Below are 17,500 nucleotides of genomic sequence, written 5' to 3'. Positions count from 1 at the left end.
TAGGTGGGATTAATACGACAGTCAATCTACATAATATTTCTGCATATCTAGTAATGTTAAGCACATCAAAAACTTGAAAAGGAAACTAGGTATAATGTGCGATTTTAGGCAATTTAAAATCCTGGGAATTCCCAGGATCCCGCGTTTCGGACTAATTTTATCCCGGAATCCCAGGAAAAAGAAAAAGCTCCAAAACGACAATCGCCAATTTCTTCTTTCTTCCTCTTTCCCACATTTATCCCTACATTAAGGGGTCGGTTTCCTTATGCGCCATCTCCACTGCCTACTATCAAAGGCATCATGGAGCAGCGCTGATTAGGACAAATCTCCCAAAGTTAAGTCAATTTTTTTTATTCATTTCCTTTATGAGTGCTCTCCTTGAAGTCATAAAGCTCCACAATAACTCTTCTCTCCATATCTTCTTTTGCTTAATTTCACAATCTAGTTCTCTGTCTCCCTCTTGATCTTCTTCCTCTAACAAATTCCTCCTAAGCACTCTTAACTCCCTCCCCATCATCCATTCTGAGCACATGCCCAGACCATCAAAATCGTGTCTCTCTTATCACCACTGTAATCTTTATTAACCCTGCCTTTCTTATTTTGTCAGTTTCCAATTTCTCAGGCAACGATATTATATTCCCATAATCCACCTGAGCATTCTCATCTCTGCTCTCTTAAACTTTACTCCCTCTTTTTTTCTTAGAGCCTATGTTTCCTATCTATACATTAAGACTGGTGTTATCACTGTGCATTAGATCCTCCTCTTCCCCCATGCAGCTTTTATCCTATTATCAATTTCAGCCTCACATCCTCCCTCTAGGCTTAAAGTAGATCCTAAGTATTTAAACTTGTCTACATGTTTCATAATCGAGCCTCTTCTTTCTTGTATTACTATTCTGCCTCTATCTTCCATACATTTCACCAAAATCTCTGTTTTATTTACATTCATCTTTAAGTCAGCCCTCTCTAAAGACTCCTGCCACTTTCCAACCCATCCCTGTAAGTCTTCCTCTTTTTCAGCAATAACCAGATCATCAGTGTACAACAACTCCTGTGCTAACTCCAAAGTTTTGTTTCCCTGAACTGCTGCTATTATGTTGTGTGCTCGTTCTTTGATATATCATCTCGGCTAGCCTAACCAACTTTTTTGGGGGCTTTTGTCTTACTCAAACACCAAAACATTACTTCTTTTGGGATTCTATCGTATGCTTTCTCTAGTCTATAAATGCACAATAGAGCTCCTGGTTTCCCACTAGCCTCTTCTCCTGTACCCGTCTTACTGTGAAGATTGCATCCACCGTCCCCGTCCCCCTCCTTCTCATGAATCCATACTGCTGTTCCCTGATCTTTACAATCTCTCTTAATCCCTCAGCCAGTATCCTCTCTAAAACTTTCAATTCATGCTCTGTTAGTTTAATTTTCCCATAGTTAACACAATCCATGACATCTCCCTTATGGTTGAATATACACACCATTAGACTCATCTCCCAGTTTGTTGGCATTTCTTCCACTTTCTATATAGCTTTTAATGCATCCAGCATCCATTCCTCCTCCTTTGTACATGGCAATTTGATCATTTCAGTTTAGAACTCTGATGGACCTATGTAACCTGTATCTTCATCACTGGTCCCTCTACCCACTGTGATTCACCAATCTCCTCTCTCTCATTTTCAGTATCTAAAAGTTGTTGAAAATACTCTCTCCATCACTTCTTAATTTCTTCATCCCTATGCAATATATTTCCATCTCTATCCTTGACGACACCCAATTTACCCATATGTCTCTGTTTTCCCTCAAGTTCGAAATCTTATAGATAGCCTTTTCTCCTTCTCTTGTTCCTATCTTTCATTCAACTTCTCTGCCGCAATTCAAATGCCATACTTACCCTCCTTTGCACATCTCTTTCATCTTCTCTGTACCATTCCTCTGCACGCTGTGCATGCCTTACTTTCCAGTCCTTAAATTATTTTGATCTTCTTTTAATCGTTTTTTGCACTACTCCATTCTGCTACCACTTTTTCCTCTTGATCTTTACTTTATCCTTTGGTTCTTCCAACCAGTTCCTCTGCTTCCCCCACACATATTTCTCACCTGTCTGCCCAGATATTTTCCACTGTTACCCTGTCCAAATTCTACTCGTACATTTCCCCCTTCTAGCCATCTCTCTCTCACAGTCCTCCTAAATTGCTCCCCTTTACTCCTTTCATGCCTCAAATCTTAATTCTAAATTTCTTCTTTCTCTTTTTTTGGGTTTCCTACCTATCATTTTCAAATCTATCACCATACTTCTTTTAAGATCACTTTACAGTTTGTCACAATGATTTTGTTGGCTCCTCTAACCAGGATGTAATCTATTTGTGTTTGCACTCCTCCACTTTCATAAGTTGCCAAGTATAATCGTGCAACTTCTGAAACCATGTGTTCATACATAGCAATTCAAAACTCTGTGTCATCTCCAATATATCATCCCCATCTTCATTTTTAATTCCAAGCCTATAGCCTCTGTGTACCATTCATATCAGCTACTGTTATTACTTTCTTCTCCTCTTTCCCTGTTCTAATGGTAGCCTCAAATCCTTGTCTAAATAATTCTTTCTCTTGCTCCTGTTACCCTATCTAAGGAACATATGCTGATATTATATTTAATGCTTTATCCCCTATTACTGGAATCTTTAAAAGCTCATTATTTGCGCTGCGTAATTCTACCAATTTTTCCTTCCAGCTGTTAGTTACTATAATTCCAACTCTATTTCTTACCTCTCATGACCCACTGTAATAGAGTTTATGCTCATTTCCTATCTCTCTAGTTCCACACTCCTTCCACCTAGTCCTCTGCGCAAACAAGAAATCCATCCTCCTCCTCTCCATCACATCTGCTATCTCCCTCAGTCGTCCTGTTAGGGTACAAACGTTCCACTTTCCTGCTCTTATATCCACTCTTTCACTACCGTCTTTGGCTGCAGTCGTGTACGCCTATAGGGGATTCTGATGCATGTCGCTTAGAGGGGACGCCCTAGCCACATTCATATTCCTTAAAATGTCAAGCATTGTTTACTGATTATCAGGGGTATTTTTGCAACCGCATGCCGCCCTTGCTATCATCACCTACAGTTATTAGCAATGAGCTTAACCTTTTACTGAAAGGGAAGACTGGAAAAGCAGCAGCTGTCCTTTTAGTGGCCTTTTACATATATATATATATATATATATATATATATATATATATATATATATATGTTTATCTATATATATATATATATATATATATATATATATATATATATATGTATATATATAATATATATATATATATATGATATAATATATATATATATATATATATACTATATATATATATATATATATATATATATATATATATATATATATATATGTATATATATATATATATATATATATATACTATATATATATATATATATGTATATATATATATATATATGTATATATATATATATATATATATATATATATATATATATATATATATATATATATATATATATATATGTATGATATATATATATATATATATATATATATATATATATATATATATATATATATATATATATACATATATATATATATATATATATATATATATATATATATATATATATATATATATATATATATATATATACATATATATATATATATATATATATATATATATATATATATATATATATATATATATATATATATATCATATATATATATATATATATGTATATATATATATATATATATATATATAGATATATATATATATATATATATATATATATATATATATATATATATATATCTATATATATATATATATGATATATATATATATGTCTAGATATATATATATATATATATATATATATATATATATATATATATATATATATATTATATATATATATATATATATAATATATATATATATATATATATATGTATATATATATATATATATATATATATATATATATATATATATATATATATATATATACAAATAAGCAAATCCCACAGGAAAATGACTCAGAAATCCAAGCGCTTTCATCTTTACTAAGACATTGTCAAGTCGATTTTACCAGTGAGAATTCTTCGTCTAGCAGAGCGACCTTTCAACGAGTTTCAACGCATCATACTTCAGAAACACATTGACATCACAAAAGTGGAAGTAGAAGATGCGTTTCGTGCACTTAGAAGCAGATAGTATGGCTTTAATCAGATGGTTCCTGTAGATTGGAAGAATCGGATGCTGGATTATTGCTACGGAAAATTGAAAAAGTGCTGCAACCGTCTTGACAGTAAGCTTTAAGTCAAGCTGGAGAATCTTATCGCTGAAAGTGACTGGACTAAGCATGCCAACGTGGACTTCATGATTAATTAATCAGACAAACCAGTGGATAGTGCTATGACAGCGGCTTTGGGATATGGGTTAAGCTTTGGTGTATTTAATGGTAACCTGGACTGTGTCGACATCTCACAATCCTTTTGTTATTTAGAAAAATTTAATCAAAACTATGCCTGATGATATCAAATATTTGTAAAGGTATTGTGTATGGTGCTATGAGCAAGCTTCTCCCCCTATGTACCCGTAAGATTTTCATCCAGGCTTTTAAGAAAATTAAAGAAGACGAAACAGTGAAAGTGAGATTTCTCCAGGCTTTTTAAGAAAATTAAAGAAGACGAAACAGTGAAAGTGACAAAAGCAGATAAATCTAATGCAGTGGTAATAATGAATAAAAGTGACTATGTAAGTAAAATAATGACATTGCTAAATGGTACTGATACTTATAGGAAACTGAGGTCTGATCCTACACAGACAGTGAACTCCCATTTTAATAAACAAATTAAATCCATTTTGAAGGGCTTGGACCATTCAATTAAACAGTTTACACCGCAATGCCTCCCTACCTTGTATGTATGGTTTAGTCAAGACACATAAAATTAATAACCGTATCAGACCAATCATTAGTTCAGTGGGCTCAGTTACGTATAATTTATCTAAATGGCTTGTTAAAATTCTTACTCCTTTGGTAGGAAACATTTCTAACATGAATGTTAAAAACAATGTTAATTTTATAGAAAAATTGAATAGTTTAAATTTGAATTTTGATTTTAATATGGTTAGTTTTGATGTTGTCTCTTTATTTACAAAAGTGCCCGTAGATGACTTACTTAAATATTTGGAGGATGAATTATAATGTCATGACATTCCCTTAAGTGTAGCAAACCTCATTAGTCTCATAAGGTTATGTATCAAAGATAGTAAATTTAGTTTTAATGGGGAATTTTATGTACAAAACTTTGGCATGGCTATGGGTAATCCCTTATCTCCTGTCCTTAGCAACATTTATATGGAATTTTTTGAGACAAAACTCTTACCAAGAATTTTGTCCCAAAAAGTTATTTGGTTTAGGTATGTGGATGATATTTTCTGTATTTGGCCAGTTCACGAAAATCTCCAGGAATTCCTTAATAATCTCAATAATTAGTCCCTTCTATAAACTTTACTGTAGAGGAAGATAGAAATTGTAATTTGAATTTTCTTGATGCAACTGTCCATAGAAATGATAGAAATTTCACCTTTTCAGTCTTTCGAAAATCAACTAACATTGCCTCTTTTGTTCATTACTACTCCAGTCACCATCAAAATGTTAAATTCTCTGTTTTTTCTAGGATGTTCCTAAGGGCTTTACGTGTCTGTAGCTCGCAGTTTATTGACGCTGAAATTAAAACTATTTATGATATTGCATTGAAACTTAAATACACTAGGACTTTTGTAGATGTGGCATGGAAAAGAGCTAGAAAACCATTACATTCAACTAATGACAAACTTGAATTTAGTAAGCATAACATTCTAAAATTACCCTATGATGAAAGGTTTTTAGATAGTCCTAGAATTTTAAAGCTTTTTAACATAAATGTTGTTTTCAGTAATATTAATGTCAAGATTTAGTATAAGTAAAGATCTTCCAGGCTCTGTAGAAATTCCTTGCAAAAAGTGTGATAAAGTAAATACGGAAAGACTAGTAAATCTCTTTCACAACGTCTCAAACAGCATCAATATTCTGTGAGAACTGGGCAAATATTGAATGCATTATTCGTACATATAAGAGATTTAGATCATCCCATTAACTGGAGTCAAGCAAGAACCTTAATCCCATGTAATGACACAGTTAAAAGGAATATCATTGAATCTTGTTTCATCAAGTCAAATAATAGAAATGTTCTAAATTTAAATCTTGGTTTATTTAAACTTGATGCTTTCATAATGAAACAAGTTGTAGATAAATATAAGCAACAAAATTAATATATTCAGTTTTTACATATAATGGACTGTAAAGATACTTTGTAATTTCGGTTAGGGACAAATCTGTTTAGGTTTGTGACCGCGTGATATCCGATAATTCTGGATTATCTATTTTAATTTTTACCCTTTTGACAATTAACCATCTGGTATTCTTGATCTTGTTGTGTACCTGAGACCTTTCTCTCCAATTGTATTTCATTAGCTCCTTGACAATGTCTTAGTAAAGACGAAAGCGCTTGGATTTCTGACTATCATTTTCCTGTGGGATTCGCATATTTATGAAGTCACGTGCATCTACTGCGATTTTTTAATGCATATATATATATATATATATATATATATATATATATAATAAGCATATATATATATATATATATATATATATATTATGTATGTATATATATATATATGTATATATATATATATATATATATATATATATATTATATATATATATATATATATATATATATATATATATATATATATATATGTATATATATATATATATATATATATATATATATATATATATATATATATATATATATATATATAATATATAATATATATATATTATATATATATATATATATATAATAAAATATATATATATATATTATATATATATATATATATATATATATATATATATATATATTATATATTATATATATATATATATATATATATTATATATATTAATATATACATATATATATATATATATAATAATATATATATATAATATATATATATATATTATATATATATAATATATATATTATAATATATATATATATATACTTCTAGGGCACAATTTTTCACGTATACACATTCATTGAATAGAATGGCATTTTCTCTGTTAACCAGCTTTTTTGAAATTGCTTCATATTTTCTAATTATTTTCTTTACTTCATTGTTCAGGTTACTAATGGATACATAATGGGGTTCTTCCATTTACTCCAGTTTTTTTACATGCGACAGCTGTTTCGTCAACCTATACGTATTGACGTTATCAAGCGTACTGATACAAATATGAGCCTACATGCGTTTTGTGCCGTCATGAGGACGGAAAGGTAGTACAATTGCCAGATACCTAGTTTTAAGTATTACAAAAGACTATAGTGAAACATAAAATAAGACATATAATAAATATTTGTTAACAACAGAAATTATATCAAAAGTTGAAAGTAAGTTATTATAATACACATTATACATAAACATATGTTATACATATATGTTTAATTCACTGAATGTCAGTGTGCAGCGTGGGCTCCTGTCATGTGGTGGTGGTTTTGTCCACGCGGTTTGAAGGGCTGCCTCCTACACGAGGGCAAGGATCTGTCTGCCTCACGTTGGAGTAAGGTTGGGCTCGTTGCATGGCGATGCTGACTGCTTCTGATATCAATAAACGATTGTAGTTGCCTTCCTTGTGTATTATTTTTGGTGTTTGTGAGAAGTTATTGTAAGGATGGTTTTTATTGTGGGTATCCACAAAGTGCTGATGAATGGCTCCTTGGTTTCTGTGGGCCTGCATGCGACGTAGTGTAGTGGTTGTGTGTCGATATAGCATTTTTTGGGGGGACTGGACATTGCTCGTCAGCACAGACAAACTTGTATACTATATCAGATTCAAACTCTTTCTCCGTTGATGAGGCCGTACTATTTTTCATTACCAATGAGGCCGTAAGGTTTGGTTTGCATTAAATTCTTGCTGTTATTTTGTTATATGGCACTAGGGGGTGGTTCCTCTTCGCAGTATCAAGGATGGCTTTCCTTTCATCTTCGTGGTGTTTGTTGTATGATATCTTGATGGTATATCACTATTCTTGTCGTTTGTCTGTTGCTCTAATCTAATTTTTGAACTTGCTAGATCATGTCATTTTGGGTAGCCGTTATTTGTGAGCAGCTGTTGAACAAGTACTCCTGAAAATGTTCGGTTTCCATAAATGGACAAGTACTCTTGAAAATGTTCGGTTTCCATAAATGGACAAGTACTCCTGAAAATGTTCAGTTTCCATAAATGGACAACAACTTTGGATCCCTTTCCACCATCACACAGGATGTTCCTCGAAGAAAGGATCAAGAATAGAAAGGACGACATCTACACGCACCGGAATGCCATCAGTCAGGCGCAGCACAACCTACTTCAGAGCCCACATATAAGTTCCTATCCTCCATTTGTATCCACACGACTGCTCGCAGTTCACTAGAATATGCTTATTCATGAACTTAACTCTCTAATTGAAAATAGTATTTGGAATTGTTTAGGTCAACAAAAAGTAATGAAAATATCCATGCCCTTTAACTGATAATCAATCCATAGTCTTAAATGTAGGTTTGTCATTTGCCCTTAAACCTGATAAAAACACAAACTCGACTTCCTAGTAACTTTTGATAAGTTCATTTCTAACAACAATTACAAGAAAGACGAAATATGTCTTCAGGGAATTCTTCTAAACATCCTAACCAGACAAAATAACACACACCTCCTTCCTAAAAGATTCATGTTAGCTATAAATTCACTCTTCAAACTAGACATTATAATCCCCAGATCAGTTAAAGACGGTAAAATTGTATTACTGGAGAAAGGTTTCTACTAAGAAAAGATCAGTGAACTTTTAAATGACCCAACTACCTATGAGAAATTTAAAAAGAATAAACCAAGCCATAAAGTCGCAATAGGTTTCTTCAAATAAAAATATGAAACATCAGTAAAAGTAAGAATAATGTAGAATTTTTGGAAAACTTTAAAGCAATCAATCAAAATTACCTTATTTCTATGGCCTTCCCAAATCCCACAAAGATAAGATTCCTTTCTGTCCCAGAATCTCATGTGTAAGAGCTTTTAACTACAAAATCTCTATATGGTTAGCCGAGCTACTCTCCTCCTTTTTGGGAACTTTTCCACTTAGTCATATAATGCATACAGAAGACTTTTGCAACAAATTTAGGTTGGCAAATATCCCCGTACACAACGTAAAATTTCCAGCCCAGATGTAGACTCCCTTTTCATGAAAGTACCCACAGCCATTCCTTAACCACTTCCCCATACAATTAGATAAAATAATGCTACTTATAGAGCTATATGTCACTAATGACGTCTTTTCCTTTGGTGATAACTTTTACCGTCAAAAATTCAGTCGCAGTATGGGGAGGCCATTTAGTCCTGTGTTAGCAAACTTATATATGGAGTATTTTGAAGCACTAATTATAAACACTATCAAACCTGCAGATATGATTTGGCCTCGTTATGTAGACGAGATCTTAAGATATTGGAAAAGCAAGTGGGACGATTTTGATGTCTTTCTATAAGAATTAAATGCTTTGGTCCCAAGCATAAAATTTAAAGTAGAATAGGAAAGAATAAACAAATCCCCCTTTTAGATGTCTTAATCTTCTGAACTAATAACAACCTTAAATTCACTGTCTATAGGAATGCGACATGCTCAGTTTCATACATACATTTTAACAGCTATCATGGCATATCAGTCAAAATTGGCATAGCAAGTAACCTATTTGTTAGAGCTCTGATAATTTGCTCCTTAGAATTTCTTAACAAAAACTTGAACCAATCAGAAATCAAATTATCTTGTTAAAATACCCCAAGAACATAATAGAAAAAGCCATACTTAAAGCAAAGAGCATTTTTTACAAACCCAGAGAAAATAAATGAAAGGAAAAATACACACACAAAATCGTAATCCCTCAAGTGGATAATTTACAAGAGATCACAAAAACCTTAGGCCACTCCAACCCTTCTATCTTCACTTATCCGAATACACTCAGGAAACCCTTTATTAACGCCCAGCAGAAACCAGTATGTAGAAACTTAGGAGTTTATGAAATTCATATTATTGATGCACATGTAAATCTCTTTCGGAAAGATTAACTCAACATAAACACTCAGTTAGATATTATGGACAACTTAGTTCAACAATTTTCCATTATATAAATACATGAACCATACCATTGATTGGAACTAATCCTGAATTTTATACAAGAGCAACAGTCGATACAAATGTCAAATGGTGGAATCTTCACTGATAAAGCAACAAGATAATAGGATCAACCTTTCTAATGGAAGCTAGGATTCTGATCATATAGACAAGGTCTTCCTTAAGGCAAGGATGAAGAGGATTAAGACAATTAACAGAACCTATAGCGTATCAGCAGAAAGCATACAATAGAATCCCAAGAGAAGTGATGTTGCGATTTTTGAGAAAGAGGAAAGTCCCAGAAAAGTTGGCTTGGCTGGTCTAGATGATATATCAAAGAACGCGCACAAAAGTAATAACAGCGGCTGGGAAAACAAAAGACTTTGAAGTTAGTGTTGGATTATACCAGGGGTCCGCATTAAGCCCATGTTTGTTTGTGCTGTTCATGGATATGTTGAGTGAAGAGATCAGAAATAAAGAGCTATGGGAGTTGTTGCATGCCGATGATCAGATGAATACTGCCGGAAATGAGAAAGACCTATAGAGCAGGGTCGGAGAGTGGCAGGAGCCTTTAGAGAAGGGTGGCTTTAAGGTGAATGTGAATAAACCAGAGGTTTTTGTGAGTAGTAGGGAAGATAGAGGCAGAAGAGTAATACAATAAGAGGCTCGATGATAAAACATGTGGGAAAGTCTAAATGCTTAGGGTCTACATTAAGTCAATGGGAAAATGGAGAGAAGTCACTGGAGCAGTAATGGTTTTTGTATCCTTGTCTGTTATTTTCTTGAGTCCAACATCAGTGACTTCATTTTATTCTATAAATATCAGAACTATCGAATTTAGGTACTAAATAATACTTGCAGAAATTAGATAGGGTTACAAAGCATACGAATACCAACTTACACCTTTATCCAATGCTTTGATAAAAATGTGTTGCTGAAAATCCATGTTTCATCGGGTCTGAATCCCTTAGCTATAGACGAACAAAGGTGTCAATGGCAGGAGACGAACATCCAGAAATGTTCAAATTTATTCGAATTACTATATTTTGAATCCTTCAGTGCCAATGATTAGTTAGTTGATATGCAACATAGTGTAGCCCTAATCTTTCGTCCCCTCGTTAAATTCTCTATTTCATTGTGATCCATTCTTTAGGAAGTATATATATATTTAAATTGCATATTTTGTTGACCTATTGTTGATAGACCGATGTGGTGAGCAATGGCATTCTTTGAAATGATAGGTAGATATTAGCTTAGCTATCATGGAGACAAAAGTGAATGTTCTTTGTTAAGAAGAATCTACTGTCTCAGAGGTCATACTGACAAAAACTGAGTTTGCATGGAAGATTCCACGAATGATGTGTTCGTGTATGTGTCTGTTTCTGTGGGTGAAACCAGTGAGAGATAAATGTCATTTGAAATAAATTACTTACCAGCTAAGGAAAATATAGCATGCTGAAAACCTATAATTTTGGGAATCTGAAGTTAGGAAATAAGTGATGAGTGACATCATTAATTCTTCCTGTATAATGAGCCAGTTACATGACCGTGACGTCATCTAAAGGGAGTGGTCCTACGTGAATGCTTGTTCGTTTGTGTGTCATGTTTTAACCCCTTTGTGAACCTTTTCATATAATTTTTGAGGCACTATCCGCCCAGCTTTGCAGTGAAGATGAAGGGTGCGTGAAAACCACAAGAAACTTAAACATGGACATTAGAGGAACTCTGACGATCTGTCTTATTACCAGTTTTGATCATTCATAATGGTGTTGAACGTGTTTGAAGAGACGATTATATTTACTGCATGACCATTCAATTTTTTGGAGTTCATATGTCAGAGTTTGGGGAAACAAGTGTCTCACTTTGCTTATGCTTACCGTTTCTTGGAATTGTTCAGTTCACCGGATCTTGATCTAGACAGTCTATTTTTTGTGTTGGGTTTCAATTAACGATTTTGGACTTTCATTTGATTATTTTAATCTAAGTGTTCTTGCGATAATTAGAATTTTTGTTTTTCTTTTAGAGAATAAAGTCTGTTTTTTTAGTTCAGAGTTTAATTCAGTGTCCAAATTTCAAGTAGGCCACACTACCATATTCAGTATGAGTGCCTCCTCTGTGTTTTACAGATTTTTGGTGGCAGCGGTTAAACTAGGTTGTTTTCGAAGTAGATAAGTGATTCGGACAGGTTGTAGGTTGTCCTTTTTGTGTATTTGTAAAAGAACGGTCGGTTGTTCATCGAAGTGTTGAAGGGGAAGGTGGTTTTTGGCATTTGAGTTTGGTATTGGGTCAACAATCCTTGTGGAACAGGTGGTGGCTGCACCTTCGGTTCAGCTTTGTCCCATAGTTATGCATAATCTGTGGAAGGTGGGATTTATTATGCTGATCTTTTGTGTGTGTGTTCAAAGATATTTGTCGGTAGTTAAGAAACGAAGGGGTTGTTCGCGTGTGAGTAAATATGCGGGAATGTGTATATTCATAATTTTCTTTTTTCATAGTTTTTTTTTCTCTCTTTGTTTTTGACACAGAATTCCGTCTTTGGACAAGAGTCACACAATGAGGAACGCTGTCGTTGTTGCATGCTTTTGTGTGAAATCGCAACGCATTTGGTTTGAGTGTGTGTCTGTGTGAGTGTGTTTGCTTGCACTATAGCTCAGCGTTTTTCGCATGGTAACACAGACGAGCCTCTGTTGGGCTAGGAAGTGGTGTGCTTGCAATTTACTTTTTTTTCTTCTCTCATGGTCGTGCGTTCATACGTGCATGCCAGTAGTTGTTGGGGTCAAAGAGAATCTTGACGGGTACTGGGAGGGAATGAAGGGGAACTTAGGGGAACTGTAGTAGGAGAAGGTTTATGCTGCAGGAGAATTCTCTCTCTCTCTCTCTCTCTCTCTCTCTCTCATCTTAGGTCTTGTTTTCTATTATTGAGGGGAAAACTGAAATTATATGATTTGCATCGGCGATTGGGGTGCTACTATTTTCTTTTTGCGGAGTTGTAAATTGCATAATGAATTAGTTGTGATATAACTGGATTGTGAATTGGGTACGAATTTATTGAAAAATAGCTGGGGTTATAAAGGGGAATCTCACTGAGTACTTGTTTTTTCTCTTTTTTTTCATTCTTGAGTTTTCTTTCTCTTTCCGAGTTGAAAAACAGTTTTTGTTTTTTAAAATAATCTGTTCGTACTCGTGACCAGCTAAAGTTTTACCAAGGTGGCTAATGAAAAAGAAATCGAGAATAAGGACGAAAATTCGTCGGTTTTAGGGGGTCGTGTGAGTCATAATGCCCCCGTCAGAGCAGACTTTTATTGAGAATGTAGATAGCTATTTTAATGATAATGGAATTACAGATGACAGAGTGATCCTACAAAAATGGTTGTTCGTTTGTGTGAGATGTTTTACCACCTGTGTGAACCTTTTTCATATAATTTTTGAGGCACTGTCCGCCCAGCTTTGCAGTGAAGAAGAAGGGTACGTGAAAACCACAATTAACTTTAAACATGGACATTAGAGGAACTCTGACGATCTGTCACTCTGTCGGCCTCTGTGAGCCGAATTATTACCAGTTTTGATCATTTATAATGGTGCTGAACGTGTTTGAAGAGACAAATTTATTTATTGCATGATCATTCAATTTTTTTGGCGTTATGTCGGAGTTTTGGGGTAAAGAGTGACTCACTTTGCTTATCATTTGTTGTAATTGTTCAATTCCCTGGATTTTGTTCTAGACAGTCAGTTTTCTGTGTGGGTCACACTACTATATTCAGTATAAGTGCTCCTCTGTGGTTTACATATATATGTAGCTTGGTAAAGGTAATTAATACACGGATGCTCAGAGTATACAGATGTAGTGTCAAGATATTATCCCTTTCTCGATACAGTGCGTGGACAGCAGAGTGATGCCTCAGACCTTATGGTTAAAAGGTGAAACCAGTGATCAACGATCAATGGTCGAAATGGCGTTCTGTGACATTGTCGGCTGATCACATGTACACCCAGCGGAGATCAGATCGTGTTTATAATAATAATAATAATAATAATAATAATAATAATAATAATAATAATAATAATAATAATAATAATAATAATAATAATAATAATAATAATAATAATAATAATAATAATAATAATAATAATAATAATATCTTTTGCTTCAGCTGAGGCCAATATACATGGAATATACAAAATACAGACAGTAACATACACTGTCTAGATACATGAGACAATATGATAAAAAATGAATAAACGGCAATATACACACCATTGATGAAGTAGTATAAATTTTATAGATAGTAATCATAATACTGGTAATAACAGTAATAATATTGGAGAGAAAAATAAATACATTGAGAGTTATAATAGTTAGTGCACAGATTATATAACTTAAATTCCAGCTAGAGAACTTAGCTGGTTATTTTTTAACATTACTTTGGCATGAACGACAGTGCTTCTATCAACTTTATTTTCATATTCCTTTCATAAGTCCTGTTTGTGCTATTAGTTTTTTCCTTTTTAGTATTTATATTTTGTAACATTACCTGAAGACCGTATCAGCCCTGATGATTGACTTTTTTGTCTAGTAATCAATAAGATGGAAACGTTATTGGGACAACAATTTATTTTTTCTCTCAACAAGGTCTTTTTTGTTCATTAATTCCTATATCTATTTTTACGGCATTATGTTATCTGCTTCTCTCTATTGAACCATGTCATTTTTATCTCTCCATTCATTATCTTTTATAAGTGGAATCCTTTCTTGCTCCCAGCTGAATAACACAACAACCTAACTAACTCGGTTAAAGGAGAGGAAGAAACAAAGAGAATGAAAGACAGTCCTCCCCATGGAGCTATCTTTTCGGAAAACCACAAAATAAATAGGATCTAGGTCACTTTTCAGTCGATGCTCTACCCGAAAAGAGGAGGACCATTCGAGGGTAAAGAAAGCTCAAAGAAAATACAGAAAACAGGGCGAAAGACGGTAAATAAACGGACATCTTATTTGATTTCCTAAGTAGCATCTTTCATTTGAAAATTCTAGCAAATGTCCTCATCACGAGAAGACAAAGATGCAAATGGAGGAAGCAAATATTACACCTCAAAGTAGACAGATGAAGAATAAATAAAAGACGGTACATACGTATTAACTTTGAAAGCGACAGCACGCTGAATTCCCAAGAGTGTTCTATAGCTGTGTAATCTCTGGAAACATTGGTGTCAAAGTGATGTTTGCTATGAGACAAACAGTTGCTTCTATGCTATGCCACCCTGCACTAGGGGATCCAGGTCACTTCGAGCATTGCCTAAAGGAATTTCCAGGGTACACGTTTTTTTTTTTTTTTTTTTTTTTTTTTTTTTTTACTTTGGGGAAATGAAAAGGCTTTTATAAGTCCTCCCGTAGGGAAGGGAAGGATAGTAAAAAAAATGCTATAGTAAAAATCAGCTTTCTTTTAAGAAACAGCTAGTAAAGCAATATTTTTTTTTACCAATTCTTATGCCTTAACTTTCATTTTGTATAGACTCGAAAGGCTTTTGTCATTTTCCCCCATTTCGGTCAATCATATTTAGTTTTTATCCTCAATCTCTCTGTTGTTCTAGTGTCCAAAGCTATCTTTTATTTTATTTTGACTTCGTGGCTGAAGTACTATCTAATTTTGTAGATGTTCTTCTTTTTTCCATATTTTCGATGATTTTTTTTTTTTTTTTTTTTTACCTATTTCGCTTGGTTCTCCTACCAGTTCGTAGTACTTATTTTTGTGGAGAGCACCAAAAATAAAAACAAAAATAGTGTACGAAAAAACAAGAGAAATGAACCATCTACATAACGTGCAAACATACAATCATCTCTCCGGACAAGCTTTTAATCTAGAGGCAAGAGTAGTGCGAGTGTGAGAAAATGAAAATAGAAGGGTAAAGAAAAGGAAGCTAACGCAGTCACAAAAGCAAGAACAAAAAAAAAGAAAAATAATAATAAAAGCTCACTGGCCAATTTCGATTTCCGGGAAGCTGACTTGTCAATGTTGATGATGACTTTCGAAATTATTTATCGACAAAAAAAGCAAAAGAAAAAACTAAGAGGAAATGGAAAAAAAGGAAGTCAAGAAGAAAAAAGAGGAAACAAAGATCGAGAGGAAATAAGGATTTACCATCAATGACAGAGTGTGTCTGTTTCGAAGCGCCTTCCAACCTTTAATCCTTTCGCTGCACAGAGTTTCCTAAACCTCCCCCCCCACCCCCCACCCCCCCCCCCACCCCCAACCCCCTCCCCCCCCCCACCCCCTCATCATCAGTAACTTTGGCTCGTTTTGATCTTTTCGAAAGGATCACAAAGGTACAGGCACACGCTTTTTTAATTTTATGTTTTTTACTATTATTATCATATTACGGGCACGAGAAAAGAAACACAAAAAAATCCTATTTTTGTTATTTGAAAGAATCATGGTAATTTCAGGTGTACTGGTTAATTGTTTGACGATTTAAAGTCCAGGACTTTCTTACTAAAGATATATGGAAATGAAATGTTCTTTTGCGTTATTTTTGTGTTTACTTTTTTTATATAACTTGTTTATAACAGCAGAATTTTTTTTTATCACTATCTTCATATATTTTAGCTAAGGTTCTTCCTGACTTTTTCATCCCATATACATATATTATTGACCTTAGTCACTTTCATATTAATATTCATCGAGCTCAAAATTCTTTATCCTTGATTTCAAGTTGTTATATGTCCATCTTTATAACTTTTCTGCTCTTGTCTTTGGTTCTTGTCATCAATACTTCACTATATTCTTATCGTATTATATTCTCTCATCCAATGCTCGTCACATGCGAATTCTTTTCCAACATTGAGGTAAATACAAATTCAAGGATTAAGCTCCTGTGATTAAGTATTTTGGTTTTAGAGAGAGAGAGAGAGAGAAGAGAGAGAGAGAGAGAGAGAGAGAGAGAGAGAGAGAGAGAGAAATTTAAAAGTAATCCTAAATCATAAGTTTTACTTTTACAAAGAAAATGTGGTCTTGTGACATCTAACTTCTCCACCCCAGGTTAAAGGAGAGTAGGTATAATCGTTAGGTCAAATTTTTTTGCTTGTTTGTCAAACAATCATAGAAGCCACCTGCTAGTATAAACTTGTCATCGGAATGAATGTACTCCGGTCTAACTATTAAAATGGAAGGAATATATTTGAAAACATCAGTTTTGTAACAATATATATATACTATATATA

The sequence above is a fragment of the Macrobrachium nipponense genome, chromosome 44 (genome assembly GCF_015104395.2).
Source record: "Macrobrachium nipponense isolate FS-2020 chromosome 44, ASM1510439v2, whole genome shotgun sequence".
Taxonomy (NCBI): Eukaryota; Metazoa; Arthropoda; class Malacostraca; order Decapoda; family Palaemonidae; genus Macrobrachium; species Macrobrachium nipponense.
This window is presented reverse-complemented; position numbering follows the sequence as displayed.